We start from the raw sequence: 17,899 nt of genomic DNA, 5'->3' as shown, positions 1-17,899 counted from the left end.
ATTTACAATAAAAGGGTTAGGTTTTATAGGTAAGTAGCATATTGTTATGTAAAGTAGTTCCAATATGGGCTGTAATATCAGCAGTCAGAGGTGGGTGCTGATATTTATTGCACTGACACGTGCGTACATGTTGATGATTGACACTGAAGGTTAATTTGCAATGTCAACTGGACTGCCAATGAAATGAAAAGACAACTACTAGTTGTTTCAATGAAATCATAATGCACGGATACAGCAGAGAGTAAATGTAAAGTAAAGTTCATAGAATCATAGAATATCAGGGTTGGAAGGGACTTCAGGAGGTCATCTAGTCCAACCCCCTGCTCAAAGCAGGACCAATCCCCAATTAAATCATCCCAGCCAGTGCTTTGTCAAGCCTGACCTTAAAAACTTCTAAAGAAGGAGATTCCACCACCTCCCTAGGTAACGCATTCCAGTGTTTCACCACCCTCCTAGTGAAAAAGTTTTTCCTAATATCCAACCTAAACCTCCCCCACTGCAACTTGAGACCATTACTCCTTGTCCTGTCCTCTTCTACCACTGAGAATAGTCTAGAACCATCCTCTTTGGAACCACCTCTCAGGTAGTTGAAAGCAGCTATCAAATCCCCCCTCATTCTTCTCTTCTGCAGACTAAACAATCCCAGTTCCCTCAGCCTCTCCTCATAAGTCATGTGTTCCAGACCCCTAATCATTTTTGTTGCCCTTTGCTGGACTCTCTCCAATTTATCCACATCCTTCTTGTAGTGCGGGGCCCAAAACTGGACACAGTACTCCAGATGAGACCTCACCGATGTCGACTAGAGGGGAACGATCACGTCCCTCGATCTGCTGGCTATGCCCCTACTTATACATCCCAAAATGCCATTGGCCTTCTTGGCAACAAGGACACACTGTTGACTCAACTGTAAGTTCTTCTCTCACATTTCTATAAACTTAGGTTAGGATGTTGAAACTGTAAATACATGTGGGTTTTGTTGTTCTTCTATCTCAAATTACCTCCCATGTGCCCTGAGATTCCGGATCACCGTTGCCTCAGTAGTAGTTTGATTTTGCATGATCAGCTGAAGGCTTTGCTCAAACTCCGCTGCTGACCAAGAGATATGAGGCCAGATTTTCTGGTCAGCTGAGCAGTGCTTTGGGTCTGTTCAGCTGCCTGTCCACTCTTTGGTGTAAACTAGAGCCGCTTCATGCTCTGGGTGGAAAGCAGAGCCTCCTTATGTCCCTGAACTCACTTGTTGTTCTGGAAATCAGGAGGGTAGATGGCACAGAAGAAATCCTCCACCAGCCAATAAAACTGGTTTTAGGCTGCTTTAAAGCCACCAGGGCAAAATGCAGCAGTTTTAAGGGACCAGAGGATCTGGCCTTGTATCTCATAGCGGGGTTGGGTATGTATTTGTGATGGGAGGAGCTAGCTTCAATTTAAATGTGGAATGTTTTCCACAAAGCACCTCTGACAGGTTTGCAGATTACTTTGTTTACGTGAAGAAAGGGAGGAATTTTTTAATTAAACAACACTCCCTAAAATGCAATCAATATTCAGAACGGCCAAAGAGCAATTTAAAAAATCCTTACAAGGTACAAATTAAATTTAAAAAAATCAATTGCCGTGGTAGAAAACAAGTTGTTTTCCTCTTTATCCTTTTCCAATCAATGTTACAACATAAAAACCTCCAAGCTGAAATAATGTTCAGTTTATGACACATACCAAGGAAATTCTAGCTGAACCCGACACACAATCCTAAGCCCCCGTGTAATAGCTCAGGGAATTAACACCCAAATATAGAAGGCACAGACAAAAAGGTATAGTAGCCATGCTTGTATAGTGATATAGTTTGTGGTGTTTTTCTTATAATGGATCCCAATCTTGCAAGGAGCTCTTTCCTGATGGGCTTCAGTGTGGTTCTGCCTGGGTGTAGGAATCCAGCCATGTGGAGCGTCTTGCAGGATCAGAGTCATAGTACAGAGAGGTTGTATTTTTGATGGTGTTAAAGGTAACTCATCCAGCACCCTCAATCAGTGTTAGAACTCATTTACTTTTGGACAGGGTCAAATGAGTTCAACACCTGTTTTAACAAAGTAGAGTCGACATTTCTAAATTGAACCATTCCACAGCTGCAAGACAGCCAAGTTCAGCACCAGTTTGAGGGTGGGTTGGGGCAAGAGAGCTGTGTTTGACACCATTGTCAAACATGAGTGAAAAATCCAATGAAGATGTCCTTCATGACTGTGTCTACTCTGGGAAAATTAGGACCTATTATCCCCCACTGGTACAACTATTCTTGTGCTAACAATGATGGAAGATGTAGGCATTTTTACCCACCTGTCATTTAATTCTGAACATCATTAGATAAACAAGGGCAAGCCCTCCTCCCACTCTCCCCAACCCCTTGCAATCTGTCTATACAAAGGCTCTGGTCCTGCCAGTGTTTATACACAAACTTAACTTTCAGCCTATTAATAGTCCCATTGACTTCAGAGGACAGAGTTTATAGATGGGTAGAGAACTTTACATCTGTCATTAAAACACCTTTACACCATTGTAGAGTTTAGTTCCTTGACTTCCTTCAGATGCTGAAAGGAACAAAAAAATATTCATGAAATTTTGTGGGGAAAATATTTGGAGGTTTAGTTGAGGCCATTTCACAGTTCAGAAACTTTGCTTTATAAAAATGTTGGTGAAGTTGTTGATTTAGCTTTGAAACATGTGCCCGTTTGAATTTTTGCTCATTTTATTGTGAAATTCAAACTTCATGTAATTTTTCTTTGCTGTTATTATGTAAAAGCAGTAGGATCTCCCATAGTTATAGAACAATCATTTTCCATTATAAGTCCCCATATTTGCCCATCTTTAACTTTGGCTTGGAAAATTAGTTTGTCCTCAACACTGCCAGATTTACTCTGAATATGAAAGGGACTGTTCCTGTGAAGTTTGAAGAAAATTCATTGCACTGTTTTTGACAGTTTACCCTCATTCAAAATTTTGGGACTTATCTAACATTTCTTAGCCATTTTTGAGTCAGATGGAGACTAATTGCTATTAATTCAAATTTCCTTATATTTGATTTTTTTTGAAACTTCGTATGCTGATTATATTTGAAGATAATAAATTGTAGTTAAGTAAAGTCGTTAATTTTATAGTGAATATTTTTGGGGGCAATTCGACTCAACTTTCAGTGGAAGTTATGGAGGCAATATTGATCCTGTTGACATCAGAAGTAGCATGATTGGGCAATATGAGTTTATCCAACTCCCAGAAGTCAATGGAAAGACTCCCCTTCAAACATTGAATTTGGAGTTTAATTGTAAAATGTATAACAGAGGTGGGAACCTACAGCTGCTGCTTAATTTCATCCAGCCTGTGGGAAGTCTCTGCGCCGTGGGCCAGAAGCCCCCTGAGCCTCGGTGCCCCCTCCCCTCCCCTCAGGGCTGGAGTCGCGTGTACCACCTTGCCCCTTTGCAGGGGGAAGCTAGGGTTGCCAGTCCATTAAAAGTCCGGTTGGCTCCGCACAGCTCCTGGGAGTGGCTGGCATGTCTCTGTGGCCCCTAGGCACAGGGCCAATCAGAGAAGCTCCGCATGCTGCCCCAGCCTCCAGCACTGGCTCCGCAGCTCCCACTGGTTGCGGTTCCCAGCCAATGGGAGCTGCGTGGCTGGTGTCTGTGGGCATGGGCAGTACCATGGCCGCGCCTCCACCTAGGGGGTGGACATGGTGGCTGCTTCTGGGAGCAGTGCGGAGACAGGGCAGGCACGGAGCCTATCTTAGCCCTGCTGCGCCGCTGACTGGGAGCCGCCTGAGATAAGCGGCGCCTGGCTGGAGCCCACACCCCAAACCCCCTGCCTGAGGTCAGAACCCGCTCCCACACCCTAACTCCCTCCCAGACTCTGCACCCCCACCCACACCCCAACCTCCTGCCCCAGCCCTGAGCCCCCTCCTGCACCCAAACTCCATCCCGAAGCCCATACAGTGAACCTCCTCCTGCACCCAAACTCCATCCCGAAGCCCGTACAGTGAACCTCCTCCTGCACCCCAACCCCCTGCCGTAGCCCTGAGCCCTCTCCTGCACCCCAAACCCATCATCCCGCACCCCAAACCCCTGCTCCAGTCCAGTGAAAGTGAGTGAGGGTGGGGGAGAGTGAGCAGCCTTCTTCAGAAAGAGTTTGTGCTGTGCTTAGTATTTGAGGTTACTGATGAGAGAAAAATATTTTATTTAGATCAGAGACCTGTTTCAATAAAGTACATTTCTTTGTACTTGATAAGAATAATGAATTTGTTTATTTTTTGGGTAATGTAAGCTTTGTGGTACCCTTAACTATTCATTTCCCTACTTTTAAGTGCTTGGGTTTTATAAATGATGCCACAGATAAGTACATTGTTGCCACTTAGCAACTGTAAAAAAATAAAATAAAATAATGTTTTGGACTTTGGAATGAATGTCCTTAAGAATCGTTCTGCAGTCTTGAAATACCATCTTTCCTGCTCAGGATTTCTGGCTCCTCAGCAAAAACTCCACTGAACTGAATTGAGTTCCTTAAGCAGTCTCTTCCCTCCAGGACAGCTAAAACTTCAAGGCTTCAGAACTGTACCTGACAGATCAGCTCTGAGGGTGGTAATGAACATGTGAATTCCTTATTTATAATAGGAACACTAAGAAAAATAACTTCCCTTAGCCATGCATAAGTTGTTGGTTTTTTAAATTGCTATCCAAAAGCACTGCAGATAATAAAAAAATGATGGCACATGTTTTAGAGCAGCATTTTTCATGGGAATTGGGTACTTTATTTGCAGTGTGCCACAAGCAAGCAGTGGCCTAGTTTTGCTGATGGTCGGAAACATTGTTGTTGTATCAGTGTGTTTTTTGGCAACTGCAGCACTACTTAAGAAGAAGAAAGAATTTTTTTTAGAAAGTGGAATATCACTGTTAGATCCTTTGGAAAGCTGCTACATAGGTTTAACAAGTTTTGAAAGCTGTGAAGATAAATTGCAATTTGAAGTTGCAGAAGTCAGTTAACTAGCAAGCCTTTTAAAGATGTAGTGGTCAGAGATAATAATTATATAGACTGGCTTGCAAGGAAAACACAGTGTGCTTGATAATACTGGGCTAGTGCCACAGAATGTTATCATCAGGCATTTGAAAGGCATCCTTATTTACATAATACAATAGTAGCACAATTGGTGTATTAAGAATGAATTGGTTGTTCCTCATTTTATTTGCCCAAAAAGGTTAAGGGTATTTATTAAGAGATTATATTTGTTTGCACATTTACACTAGGGCCCAGCCCTGCAATCCCTTCTTCAGAGGGCTCAATGAGAATGCTAAATAAGACCTAAAGGATTAGGCCTGTAATCATAGAATCATAGAATTGGAAGGGACCTTGAGAGGTCACCTAGACCAGTCGCCTGCGCTCATGGCAGGACTGAGTATTATCTAGACCATCCCTGATAGGTGTTTGTCTAACCTGCTCTTAAAAATCTCCAGTGATGGAGATTCTACAATTTTCCTAGGCAATTTATTCCAGTGCTTAACCACCCTGATAGAAAGTTTTTCCTAATGTCCAACGTAAACCTCCCTTGCTGCAATTTAAGCCCATTGCTTCTTGTCCTATCCTCAGAAGTTAAAAACAATTTTTCTCACTCCTCCTTGTAACAATCTTTTATGTACTTGAAAACTATTATCATGTCCCCTCTCAGTCTTCTCAAACCCAGTTTTTTCAATCTTCCCTCATAGGTCACGTTTTCTAGATCTTTAATAATTTTTGTTGCTCTTCTCTGGACTTTCTCCAGTTTGTCCACATCTTCGCTGAAACGTGGTGACCGGCTGAGGCCTAATCAGCGCGGAGTAGAGTGGAAGAATTACTTCTCATGTTTTCCTTATAACACTCCTGCTAATACATCCCAGAATGATGTTTGCTTTTTTTTTTTGCAACAGTGTTACACTGACTCATATTTAGCTTGTGGTCCACTATGACCCCCCAGGTCCCTTTCCGCAGTACTCCTTCCTAGGCAGTCATTTCCTATTTTGTATGTGTACAACTGATTGTTCCTTCGTAAGTGGAGTACTTTGCATTTGTCCTTATTGAATTTCATCCTATTTACTTCAGACCATTTCTCCAGTTTCTTCAGATCATTCTGATGTTTAATCCTATCCTCCAAAGCACTTGCAACCCCTCCCAGCATACTTTATAAGTGTACTCTCTATGCCATTATCTAAATCATCGATGAAGATATTGAACAGAACCAGACCCAGAAACAATCCCTGCGGAACCCCACCTGTTATGTCTTTCCAGCATGTCTGAATCACTGATAACTACTCTCTGGAAATGGTTTTCCAACCAGTTATGCATCCACCTTTATAGTTGCTCCATCTAGGTTGCATTTCCCTAGTTTGTTTATGAGAAGGTCATGCGAGACAGTATCAAAAGCTTTACTAAAGTCAAGATATACCATGTCTACTGCTTCCTCCCTATCCACAAGTCTTGTTAGCCTGACAAGGAAAGCTATCAGGTTGATTTGACACTATTTGTTCTTGACAAATCCATGCTGACTGTTACTTACCTTATCTTCTAGATGTTTGCAAATTGATTGCTTTATTATTTGCTCCATTATCTTTCTGGGTACAGAAGTTAAGCTGACTGGTCTGTAATTCCCCGGGTTGTCCTTATTTCCCTTGTTATAGATTGGCACTATATTTGCCTTTTTCTAGTCTTCTGGAATCTCTCCCGTCTTCCATTACTTTTCAAAAATAATCACTAATGGCTCAGGTATCTCATCAGTCAGGTCCTTGAGTATTCTAGGATACATTTCATCAGCCCCGGTGACTCGAAGACGTCTAAATTGTCTAAGTAATTTTTAACTTGTTCTTTCCCTATTTTAGCCTCTTCTGATCCTACCTCATTTTCACTGGCATTCACAATATTAGATGTCCAATCACCACCAATCTTCTTGGTGAAAACTGAAACAAAGAAGTCATGAAGCACTTCTGAATGTTGATATCTTATTATTTTTAAAACCAAGGATATGAATTGGAGGAGTAGTTCTTTGAGTTTTTGACCATATATATATTCCACTTCTAGTATGCATGGGCCCTGTACACACAAGATTGAATTCCGTTTGAATAACAGTATCTGTTGGAGCTGAGTGTGCTCTGGCCTTCCATAGCTTAGGGAAGAAAAGGTTGGAGCAGCCCTACCTCAGTTCATTCTTGCTGCCCATAATAATGAGATGGAACCCCTGCAGTGCCAACATCTCTGCACATTGTGCGCTTGTTTTCCCTAGTTCTGTTTCATTTTGTATTCCTTAGTATAGTTATGCTCATTGGCATATATATATATATATATATATATACAAGATCTTCCACTTCAAGGGTGCTCTGACTATCTGGTGCCCCTGGACATAATGGAGTCATGTGGGGTGTCTGGAAGAGTTGTGCCCAGTTCAGGAGCTGGTGAATGCCTCTACCAGTACCAAAGCATTGGCACCAAAGTATCTAGCGTGGACAGTAGAGTGCTCTACCCTGTCATCCACAGCACCTACTATGCTGCCAGCTAATGTGGAGGACAGGATTTCAGAACCAAGTTTGTTGGTACCAATGAGATTCACAATACTGAGTAACTCGGCAGTACCCAACCTATCAGAGTCACCTTTGCTGGCCACTACTAAGAAACTCCTAGGCCTGTACCATCTATTAGCCACCTCAGTTCCTTCACAGGACTCTCCAGGGCCCTCTAGAACTTCCCATATAGAGCAGATATACTCTTTTTCCTCTTCCACACCCAAGCAAAGTATAGAGCAGCGCCTCTGCCATTGGGCTGCCTTACATCATATGTGACTTCATTCACTCTTTCAATCACCTCGAAAGGTCCTTCCCAATAATCCTGCATTTTGTTTTTCCTCACTGGGATCAGCACTAATACCAAATCACCAATATTACATGATCTTTCTTCAGTATGCTGATCATACCAAACTTTCTGAGTTTCCTGACTTTTTTTAGGGTTCTGCTGAATTAAATTAATCATAACTTGTAAATTCTTTTTAAAATGAGTGACATACTCCCCTACCGTCTGTCCTGTTTCCTCAGTACTGCCTTTCCAAGAGTCTCAAATCAAGTCTAGGGGTCCCCTCACCTGCCTCCCATACAGGACATCAAAGGCGGTAAAACCAGTAGATTCTTGGGGGAACACTTCTCTGTGCATATAGAAAATAAAGGAGTAACACGTCCCTGTCGTTCTCATGTCTGGAGACATATATTCTTAGCATATCTTTTAAAGTTCCATTAAATCTTTTCACAAGCCCATTAGTTTCTGGGTGACAGGGAGCAGCCTTTATATGCTTTACTCCCCGTAATTCCCATAACTTTTTAAAGACTACAGACATGAAATTTGCACCACAGTATGTCAAGATTTCTCTGGGAAAACGTACTCTGCTGAAAATGGTGAATAAAGCTGTAGCCACAGTTTCAGTTTCAGTATTAGACAAGGCTGTGGCTTCAGGGTACCTGATGGCAGAATCCACCACCACCACAAGTATATATCTCTTTCCATTCCTGGAAGATTTAGTGAGAGGTCCCACAATATCTACAGACATTCTGGCAAATGCCTCTTTAATAATGGGCAAAGGTTGCAATGGTGCTTTGCAAGGTCCCTTACAATTCTGACATAAGTCACAGCTCTTACAGTAATCTTTTACTGTCTCAAACATGTGAGGCCAATAGAAATTCTGTTTCAATCTGTCACAGTTTTTTTCCACTCGTAAAAGTCTTGAAAATGGACAATCATGAGCTACTTGGAGCAATTCTCTCCTATATTTCTCAGGCACAACTACCTGCTTGCAAACCTCACCAGGATGGCTCTTTTTTTTTTCCTCTCCAGGAGCCTCTCTATACAACAAACCTTCTTCTGCAGAAACATCTACCTTCTCCTTCCCCAGCTGGGGCATCACTTTGATCTGCAGACTTCTCTTGTTTCAGAGATGGGTGAGCTTGTTGGGCAGTCACAAACTCTTTTTGCATTTCACTTAAGCCCAGAGCAGACTCTGGCACAACAGAAGAATTTTCAAATTCCTCCTCAGAGGGCAAGCTGCAACTCTCAACAGACAAAGGACTGATGGCATGTCCCGCCCCTTCACAGTCTTTCCTGCTGACCACAGACAAAGCAGGCGAATCAGATCCATACTTTCCCTGGGACCTGGTTATAACATTACCATGCAGCAGGTAGCAAATTTCTGATGCCAACCACTACATCACCCTTAAAATCTTTCCACTCAAGGTGGACTTCAGTTAGAGGTACAGTCACAGAAAATTCAGCCAAAATTAAAATATTTAGACTTTTGCCAGGAAGTCTGTCCTCTTCCATTGCCAAACTCTCCTTGACCAAAGTGACTTGTGATGCAGTATCTCTCCATCTTATACATTCACTCTCGATAAATTCTTCACTACCTTCCCAATACTCAGTCCTAATATAGTTTATGAGGCCATTCTCCTCTACAATTTCCTCTGGGATCAAGGTGGTAGCATTTGCACTCATGGTGGAGGTTGTGGGTACAGATTGTGGAGTAACCTTAAGTTTGGGGCAATTTGATTTTATATGGCCAGGAGCCCACAGTGATGGCAGACTATCTGCCTTCCCTTTGGGTAAGAGGTTTTAAAATATGGGCTCCCTTGAAAGTTTTTTAACAACGTTGGGGTTAGGTTTATTCCTAGACCTCTTATCCCTTTTAACCTGAGGAGGGAGAGGGATTACCCTTCCCCTGGGGTTTACACCCTTCACCCGCCCTTGACTCAATATATTCATCAGCAATTTCTGGATAGAATACTCTACAGTGCAGTCAGTCTCTTGATAAATTGGTTAGGCTTTCTCCCACTCCCTGCTGTTGAGAGGGGATATACTCTCAGTCTGAGGCTGCTCCTTTTGCTGCTCCAGGACTTGGAGGTGCAGTTCATGAGTTCTCTCCTCAGCTGCTGGCTGGTCCATGCATCTTTGGTGTGCTTCCCTCTCTATTTCACTGTTGGCTTTGACTGCTGCCATATGTTACATGCATCTTTGGTAGGCTCTCTCCTCAGCTTCCTCGGTTTCTTTCTTCTCCTTGATCCAGAGTTCCACCATCCTTATTTCATGCTCACGTTCTTTCTCAGCTTCCAGAAGCCTCAGCCAACCAGTTCTGCTGTAGCAGTCCCTTTGGCATCTGGGGTATGGAGATGCTCAGACCCTGCTCTTTGGTCAAAGTCTATGAGCAAAAGCTCTCAGTTCCAGATCTGAGGCTTTCTTTTTATGGGATAGTCCCCTATTTTTTCATAATTTTTCAAGGTCTTTTGTGTCAAGACCTTCATACGACTGTGATTCACTCATTACTAATCTTGAACCTTTAAAACTCTCAATATAAATTTTAAACTTTTAACAGCATTGGCCAATCAACCTGTGGCATATGAATCCTGTCATGACTATTCCAGTTGTCATGCTCTCTGGAGTGGCTCACAACTGTGAGTGTCTACCTCAGGGCAGACTGTCAGAAAACAAGGCAGACACCCCAAACTGTTGGTACGTTCTATGACTAGATTTCACCAAGCCAGTACCAAATGTGAACTTCTGGATCACTATACCAGTCTTACCACGGAGTCGCAGACAGACTGGATTGTCTAAGGGGACTATCTTGCCATACAGACAAACTGGACTTTGTGATAAATGGTCATTTACACCAAAGATCTCATAACATTTATGTTGCTTCCATTTCCAAGAGACCAGTCACTTACCCCAGATCAATTGGTACTCTAGATCTTACACCAAAGACAATGCTGGCAGCAAATTCTATAGTAAACTAACCAAAGGGTTGTTAGCTAAGAAAAGGAAATGAGAGTTATTGAGAGGTTAAAGCGGGTAAAATATATGCATAGGTGAGTCACAGTTTGTAATTCTAAATGATGGCAGTGTTGGAATAAACTGACAGTTTCACCTCTCAGGGCTACCCAGAGTAACTCTGGGGATTTCTGTCTTCTCTTTCAGTTATTCTGCCCTCTTAGAATCCAAACAGAGATGAAGCATCTTTCCCTGAATCAATGTTTATAGCTTCTTCTCACAGAAAACAAGCTGACAGGGTCACTACCCACGTGGGCTTTTCTTCTGATGATGGAGAGTGAGGAATGCATTTTGAGTTTTTGATCTCCGGTCATCAGGGACAATGACAACTTGCTTTGAAATTAGCATTTTTCTTTTAAAGTTCTGAATTTGCATTTCACAAACTTCTCTCTTGTTCGATGTGTTATTTAGTTACAGGGGTATACACAATGTAAATGTTTGCTATTACATGATAACAGGATACAGATAGTTGAAAACAGTTAAAAAACATTAGTTTTCATGAAGTTTAAACACCAAATACACTCTAATGTATTTAACAACTACTTTGATCTATACTAATACATATGTGAATTGACCTGGGGCTTTGGTATGAGCTGGCATGTGGTCTGCCAACATCACGGGAACACTCGGGACAACTCAGAAGATGCCCAAATATGAGTGAGTAAAGGTTAGGCTCAGAGTTTGTCCCTTATGCCTATTAATACTTCTCAGCCTGGTACTAAGCAATGTCTTATGTTCCTGACTTCCCCACTGGATATGGTTCTTCTCTTTCCTGACAGACCAGAAAACTAGCTTTATGGCTAGCTTTCCTGCTTCCTACCAGGATTTGCACTTCTCTATTTACCATATCTGAAAGTACCACTGAATTAATAGAAGACTGATGTATTATAATGTTTTGAATAACCATGGTGCCATTTGTCAGACAGATAACATTTCATGTCAGAAGACCTATATGGTATGCAGAATTAGGAGAGAGGAAATAAATGGCATGGTTGTTAATTCTTTAATACTTGAAACTGCTTAGCAATGCATTGTTAGATCAAAGCTTTCCTTGAGAAGATTGTGTTTTGGGGACAGAGGATACTGGAGGTAGCTTGGAAGACTGTCATAGAATCCTAGGGACTCTATAGGAGGGAAGAAAATAGTGCATTACATTTCCATTAGGTTTAAAATCTCTCTTGTTTTCAGTTTAGAACATCTTCACAGCTGTTCTGTTGTAGGTTAAATGAAACTTTTCAAACACTCAATATGTTTTATTAAAGAACCAGTGACCAGTTTTCCAGTTTTCATAAATATCTTTCAAATGTTAGTATCTGCCACTTTTGCAAAAACCAAGACGTTAATGGCATTTCTGCTTGTTAACTTGTACATGAAAAAAGGAGATAGTTTGATATGTTCTTTTCTGTACTGAAATCCGCATTTTGTCCCCAAAAGATATCTTCTCTGGATAAATTTCAACACCTCTGATTTCTCTAACTGAAAGGATGGACAAAGGCAGTGAGCAAGTGAATCTCTCATACCTTGTTATGTTGTGCATTTCAGGGTCTGGTTCATTTTTAGAGCCCAATTTTGCTTTTGACTCCTGGGGAATCATGATTGGGACTTTACACCCAAATATTATACACAAAGTTATAATCTTATCCTATTGAAGTCAATTACAATTTTGCAATTGACTTAAACAGGCACAAAATTAGCCCTCAAGGCTTCTCTGTGGATACATCTGCGAGCTCAGAAAAATAAAATAGAAAAATACTCCAGCAACCTGAAATACAAGCAATACTGAATTACTATTTTTTAAACAAGATACAAAATATGTGGTTGTTTTCCTCTCTGAAGGACTTGTCAGTACTAAACACGACATACCCGTTAAGCTGGTAACATCAAATCTTTGGTGATGACATGTTAGGGTACCTTATTGCAAACTGTCCATACTGAACAGGGTTCTATGCAAAATATTGACTTTTTCATCACTGGATGTGTCCCTCTCTAGAGCTCTCCTACTCCTGTACATTTCAGCGGAGTTCTAAAGTGTGTCCCCTTTGGTAACGTTTAGTTGTGAAAGAGCCTGATTCGTATCTCACTACACCAGTGTTACTCAACTGAAGTAAATGAATTTACATGAAAGTAAAAGCTATATAACAAGATTAAAAGCTGGCCCTAATGGCATTCTCCACATTTCCTGGTTTATAATATATGTGTTTGTCTCCATAAGTAGCCCAAGTGAAAAAAGAAAAAAATAAGACTGTAATTTTATCCTGTTTCCATAGGTTTGACTACCCCTTATGAGGAGTATAAGGGGAGCATCCAATGAAGTAAGCTGTAGCTCATGAAAGCTTATGCTCAGATAAATTTATTAGTCTCTAAGGTGCCACAAGTACTCCTTTTCTTTTTGCTTATAAGGAGGGAAATTCTAAACAGAAGAGCGAGACTACAGACAGAAATTAAGATGAAAAACAGTTGTTAGGTGCACATCCATGCTACGGATGTCAATTGCCTTCCATCTGATTCAAGGTAGTAAATATCTTCACTACCACTGTTAGTTTTGAAGGGTTTGCCTTCTAGTAGCAACTGAAAGAAACTTTGATTAAGAATTCATCAGAAGGTTAAGTTTTGTTGCAAAAAAGAAGGTCCCCATGATTAAAAATAGAATAGTAGTTCATTATAAATTTTCCACGGACATTTTTGACAAAAAATTGAAAACCAAATGTTTTGATTTTCAGTTTTTCACCACCCCTTTCCATTCCTTTTTTCCATCCCCCCACTTTTAGCCTTAATGGGAGCTATGAGTGCTGAGTACACCTTAAAATCACTCATCAGTTTGCCGGATTTGGATCTTTAAGCGCGAGATCCTCGACTTGTACAAATCAGTGTAGCTGAATTGACTTCAATGGATCTACTCAGATGTACACCAGCTAATGATCTGGCATGTTGTTATATCTACTTTTCAAAGAGAGTTCTGATCCCTGAAGATGTTGCAGAAAATCGGCTATCAAGCTAAAGTTTTTAAACAGTGGGAGTAAATAATGGTAACAGAGTGTATTCTGTTATAACAGAAATGCAACTGTATTTTATACTGGTAATGAAATAGTTGAACAACAGATTTTACCTTTCATTTATGTTTGAATAGAGCAATTACAGCATATGACAGTTCACAAATATTTGTAATTGAAGGCTGTCAGATAAAGGGATTTTAGCAGTGAGTTGTTAATTTTTAAAGTGATTCATTTGTTAACTGCTTCAGGGCTGCCTCATTTACAATGCATCTGAGGCAAAGCACATTGCGGGAAGCACATCACTGGTGCTGCTGCACTTACCTACTATGTCCCCACTGAAGAGCCAATGTTCCGATCGAATGTTGGCACTTAAAAGAATGTTACCACGACAAGGTGGTAAGAGGAATCTAGCATATGACTGATTATAGCAATATGGACACAGAGCATGCATCAGAGCCCATTGGCACATGTCCCAGGCATGTTGTGAAGCACATTGAAGGCTGAATGATTTTTGTCTACTCAAGATGTGCACCAGTGGCACATAAGCTCATGCCCTGAGTTGGATCATTGATATTAAAATATGGATCTCGTCTATTTAACCATAAATGTTTAAAATTAAAAATGATGGGTTTTGTTCAGCATATGGAGAGCTAGACTGTGCTTTTTAAGTCATAGCCCTGTAATGTGCTGTAATAGCAGTTCTCTTGTCCTTTAAAGGGGTATGGTTTGTGCTCCCCTCAGCATCCCACTCACCTCTGCTGGGCTAAAGAGGAGGGGAACAATCTGTCCCATAATTTAAAAAAAAATAGAAAAAAGTCTAGTTCTCCTGATTATTTTTCAGCCAAATTCTGCCCTGTGCTGCTTTTAAATTCCATGTGTTGCATGGGGTGTAAAGTCATGGCAGAATGTGGCCATTAATTCCCCCCTCGCCTCTTAAAAAAGTAAACATTACAAGCAGCAGGGCTACAAGTGAAACACTAGCGAGAGAAATAGCCCAGATGTTGATATCAGAGCTGGGCAGATATTGCAAATCAGTGTCCGTATCTGTTCATTTGAATTCTGAACAAGTGTTCCCTCAACTGTCTCCAGGCTCTTTATTCACGAGAGGCTTGGACTTGCACCCATTGAAGTCAATGGCAATGCTTTCATTGCCTTCAGTGGTGCAGTTCGGGCCCTACCTGTGGCTATTTCCAAGGACAGGGCTTTCCTTTGTGTAAAGTATAAATATATTTAATATCACACTGTGATTTCTCCTCTGGGAAGCAAATTATGAGCTAGATCATACCCGAAGGGTACTGCCCATAGTGAGGGGTGGCATGGAGCCACAGTACCAGGAGAGCATGAGGAGGTATTTTTCCTCAGTGAGGCAGGAAGTCTTCAAGAGCTGCCTGGCATGCAGAGGGAGTATACACACTGCACTACCCCATTATGGGCACCGACCCTGCTCTGTAAGCCCTCGAGGGGAGATGGAGAGAAGTGGAAATGTGATCTCAGCTCTGCTCTGCCCCCTCCACCCTCTTTGGGATACTGTGTATCCTGGAGGGAGCAGTCCTTGTGCAGTCTGGAGTGCACAGGCTGCAATTCCACCAGGCCTTGAAGCAGCCCATGCAAATGGGAGGGAAAGGCCCCTTTGGCTTTAGTGGGACTCCTGTTGCCTCCATTTAGCCCCTTATGCCCTCTTTCCCTTCTGTGCATCCACATAGGCACCAGGAACAAACTTGCCCTATAGCCATGATATCTATTTCATATATTTCTCTTTGGTAATCCCTAGGAAATGCAGGTGCTCACCGGGTAGAGAAAATTAACACACAACAAATGACTTGCTTAATTTTCCACTGTTAGTCAAAACAATGCCAGCCCTGCTAGTTATTTCTGGAATGCATTAGGGCTGTGGATTGCAACAGAGCCATATACAGCAGACTGGCTTTGTTGCTAAGGAATAGCAGCAGCCACTAAAGCACTATGAAAAGAGCTGGTTTTAGAATGCAGATTGAAAACAATGTCTGGTGGGAATTCCCTTTGGATTTACAGTACATTAATCTTTCCATCTCACATCAGAACTGCAGCATATTAATTCATGTTCAGGTATCACAGCTCGGCTTTGGCACATTCTGACGAACATTTGTAGACACAAATGAAACAAATGTGTCTTCTGTGAGCATTAGTGCCTTTATTTCAGTAAAACGATTTCACAACATTTAAATTATGATTAAATTATCTTGTGAACATAGTACTCAGGAATGGTTCTGGATTGACAGCCCTAAATATTGCTGTCCCCTCGTTATGCACAGAGCTCCTTTGGGGAAGGGGCTATATTTCACTATATGTATTATATAATGACCAGCATATCATCACTCCTCAACAAAGAAGAAACACTAAGAAATACAGTGGCTGTACTGAGTTCTTCACACTTCTCTATCAGCCCATGTCAATCCTGATGGGGGGGCCACTGAAGAGAGAGAGTAGTTCAGACTCCATGTCCCTAAAACGTGCTTATAAAGTGTGTTATGTGTCTCCCTCTTGTGGCTGTTCCAGACAGAGGATAACAGTCTGGTACTGCTGCCAGCCAACAGAGTCATTCCATTAGCTCAAGTGGCAGAAGTGCTTTGGTGCCAAAAGTCCCATCTTTAATTGCCACTGACCCCTTGTGGTGCTGGTCATTACACTTGTTTAATCCTTATTTCCTCTGTTGAAACTGTTACTGGGGGTGACAATTATAGTCAGTTGTAGTAGTAGTTTTTGTGAAGCACTGGGGTGTGGATAGAGATCACTAATCTCATTGAATGCTGTCTGGACAGAGGCCACTAAACTCAGTGACAAGTGTTGTATTAATGCCCAGCTAAATTAAAGTTCAACAATAGCTGCCCTTTCTTTTTATTTTCCCCCGCAGGGATGCACTGCTAAACGCAGCTGCTAGCAGCAAAGTAGTAGGGAGGATTGAAGTCACAGGAACTTGTCAGGGATCCATTTCCCTCTTTCAAGGAAATCACTGCCTTTTAGTTAAGTGGCTATTTCTTTTTGCTCATCCGGAAAATACATGCCAAAAATATAAGACATCTTAGAATGTAGATTGCGTCATTTTGATTTTCTAGTGTGCAAATGTTGCAGGTTAAATCTTCCTTAGTGAAAGTTAAAAATCTGTTTCTTCTCTGGGACTTTTCATTTAGAAAGAAATGAAGCTTCAGGTGCTAGTGAACAGATGTCCACATCATGCAACTCATTATCGCAATTGGCACTAAATAGCGTTGTTGTTGGCAATCTCATCCAAGAAACCAAGAACTGAAGGGACATGGAGTTTTAACTATCCTGCTCTTTCTAGGTCAGGGTTGAGAGAGATTGGTAGAGAGTCTGCAGCTGGAATGTATTGGCTGTGTACAAAAACAGGGGGCTTCTGTCTCCAGTGCTCTAAAAGGCAACTGAGGAGTACTGAATTCACATAATTTTTTTAAATGAAATATTGTCAGTATGTATCTATGGAGATGACATTATGTTGGCAAATTACTTCAATTTAAATATGAGACGAAGAAGTTCCAATGGCAAACTGATGTCACTCTGAGGCCACGTTAAGCTGTCAAAGTGAAACATTGTCAATAAAAGTGTAGTAAAGAGATGATTTGAAGATAGGAGGACATGGCAAAATGAAGTCAATGAAACGGGCCATGCTTAATTCTCAGCATCTAAGTAGTGACTAATATGTGTCACTGCCTTTAAACTAGGCCCTATGGAGGATGTAACTTGTGAGAGCCATTCATCAGTGCAAATTAGGCCTATCATGCTGACCGGATATAAATCATGATGCTAAATTTGCTATAAGCTTCTCCTGGGATGAGTTCTTAGAGTATTGCCAGAGAGGAAAAGTAGCAACCAAAGACACAGCAGACATAAGGTGGGGTTTCAGGTACGCAATGGCGATTCAAGTTGCATTCAACCTTGTTTTGAGCTCTTGCCACACTAGGTGGAAGACGCAGGAAGGCCTGCTTTTCAATCAGTTGGCCTGCTAGCATCAGGCTGTGCTTTTTACTTTGCCTAAGAAAATGGGTAAGAATGTTGTATACAAACCT

The 17,899-nt window shown here is 41.5% G+C and overlaps 1 protein-coding gene across 4 annotated transcripts in view; it reads left to right on the top strand.

Moving 5' to 3' along the window:
• The window catches only part of TMEM108 (transmembrane protein 108), a 234,263-nt gene that overhangs the window by 55,837 nt on the left and 160,527 nt on the right, over window positions 1–17,899 (top strand). The window contains exon 3 of one of the 4 annotated variants that reach the window (XM_074945537.1): window positions 747–906. The exons of the other annotated variants lie outside the window; for them this stretch is intronic. The gene's annotated coding sequence lies outside the window, so the exon portion shown is untranslated. The remainder of the gene's footprint in view (window positions 1–746; window positions 907–17,899) is intronic. 4 annotated transcript variants of the gene reach the window in all.

This window comes from Natator depressus, chromosome 2 (assembly GCF_965152275.1).
Source record: "Natator depressus isolate rNatDep1 chromosome 2, rNatDep2.hap1, whole genome shotgun sequence".
Classification (NCBI taxonomy): domain Eukaryota; kingdom Metazoa; phylum Chordata; order Testudines; family Cheloniidae; genus Natator; species Natator depressus.
This window is presented reverse-complemented; position numbering and strand designations above follow the sequence as displayed.